Source organism: Onychostruthus taczanowskii, unplaced genomic scaffold, assembly GCF_017590055.1.
Source record: "Onychostruthus taczanowskii isolate IOZ18803 unplaced genomic scaffold, ASM1759005v1 scaffold31, whole genome shotgun sequence".
Classification (NCBI taxonomy): Eukaryota; Metazoa; Chordata; class Aves; order Passeriformes; family Passeridae; genus Onychostruthus; species Onychostruthus taczanowskii.
The window spans coordinates 2819649-2821963 of record NW_024500461.1 but is presented as its reverse complement, the minus strand read 5'-3'; positions in this window follow the sequence as shown (position 1 = coordinate 2821963).

The window sequence follows — 2315 nt, the reverse complement described above, 5'->3', positions numbered from 1 at the left end:
CTGAAAATCTCTTTTTGTTATTACAGTTAGAGAAGGATTTCAGACTTAAGAGACAAATACTGATGTTGTTGCACATGTGCAGCTGTTTCATTTTAGTGTAATCCCTGAACTTACTGCTAATTACTGGAACTGAGAAGCTGCTTTCTAATTTGCATCAGCAGAACAAAGGGGAAAAAAAAGTTTGAAATGTGACAAAAAGTAATATTTGAAGTACCAGATGCTGTGGCTTATAGTCCCAAAGCTCCATTAGGACTGCTTAAATGCTTCACCTTAATGTATTAAGTTTGCATTTTGGTTCTACCAGTTCTCAGTCAGAACTAAGAGCCACTGAATCATGTATGAGCTAGAAGAGTGTGTAGTCCTTTGAAGACTGCAATGCAAAAGACAGAACAGATGAAAAGAGGCCCACACAGACATTCATTTAGCCCAGATATGCAGGATAGAGTATTAGGATTTCTTTCTTGTGTAAAAAACTTTTTCCTTATTCTGCTGTTCTCTGTATAGCTCATACACTGAATTTTTTTTTTTTTGGAAGAACTGATATCAGTCAAAGCAAAGCCTGGTGCTAGTCCCACTGCATGTTAGAAGGAAGGTTTATACGACCCTGAACCCTTCAGTGACAGTAGTGAACATCAAGCAGATCGCAAGCCAAGTAGGTTCTACTATGCTTAAAAAAAATTGGGCTGACTGCCAGAGCTAGAGTTGCTGAGAGGAGGCAGTAACAGAAGGGAAAGTGAGAAGACAGTGACCGGAGTCTAGGGAATCAGTGAAAAGTGGTTACAACTGAGTTCAGTGGGCAGCTGGAGTGAACTTCAACTTCCAAATCCTTGGAAATTATTGGAAAAAGTAATTGTCCTGTTGGCTAGGAGGCATCCTATCACCAATAGGACTTCTGATGGCAGAGGTTTTATTTCTGGTGCTGTGAAGTCTCATCTTGATAAGCTGTGGGCTGGGTTCCAGAGGCTCAACATCTTTCCTTTGGGTCTGGCACAGAAGCAGCCGCGAGGTGCTTGACCTCTCAGTGACTGTGTGAACAGTACCTTGCAGTTCTCCACTGCATGGGATTTTGTCAGGACATGATGCAGTTTTCTACTATGGACCAGATAGATGTTGCAGCAAGTCTGTAAGCAAAAGCTGTAAGGTCTCATGTTTTTTGTAGTAATTTCTGATTCTCATCAGTTAGCAGTTCTTGATTAAACTTGTGTATGCCTTACAGAAGCCTTCTTTGGAACTTTCATGAAGCTTAGCACATAATCTAAATCCCTTTTAAGACTATTAATTGTGCAGATGGCTTTGCACACACTAGTTTTATCCCATGTGATTAGTGAAGAATTTATTGAAATACATTCCTCCCCAAAATCTTATAGTTACCTTTTGTATGGCAGCTGCACGCAAGTCTGTCTGTCTTTAAATGACTGTATTTAAGAAAAACACGTATTCAAATGCAGGCATTTTTGTTTCTGTACATACACATTTGAAACAGTAGGCTTTTAAAATGGATTTGGCATTTCAAATATTTCAGATAGTTTCTTAGAAACAGGAAATAATTAAAAATATCTAAAGCATCAGACTTATAAGAGATGAGCATCTCTCTTTTCAGATTATGACTGTGATTATATATTCCAGGATGAAGAGTAACAAGAAAATAAGTCACCATTGCTTTTGAACTACTAGGTGCATCCTCTCTATCAAAATTTTAATTGCTGTATGACTTTCTGAAATGGTCTGAAAAACTTAATTTACTTTGGTTAAAATATACTTTTAATAAATTCAAGTAAAGCTATTAAGTCAGGAAGTAAGGGATTTGGGTTCCTACATTTTATGTAAAGTGCGTACGTACCCTTTTATGCCTAATAAGAAGAATCTTGTTGTGATATCAAAGTATGAGCAGTTAGCCTGTCAGTGCTTAAGAACTAAACCAAAACAAAACCCTTAACAAGTGAACAAAATGTATTTTGCAAAATATTTTAGACCAAGTAGTGGTGGACTTATTCCCTATAATTTGAAAGTGGCTTAAATTCCCTTCTTGTTTTCTTGCCAAATCATTGAGATATGCAAAAATGGGTAAAACAAAGCACACAATTTCAAAATTCAGTTTCTTCTGCATAATAATATAATATCCTTCTTAATTTCTTTTTCCACAGATACTCTCAGTAGAGCAAGTGTTCAGAAACACAAGTCCTTACTCTTGGACCCATCAGGCACCATCTTCAGTCTTTTTGTTCAGTATTTTTTCCCAAGCAGAGGGAGAATCTACTTCAGTGTGCATCTGTTTCACCTGAACGTCATCTCCTTGCTTTTGTTTCAATTTACAA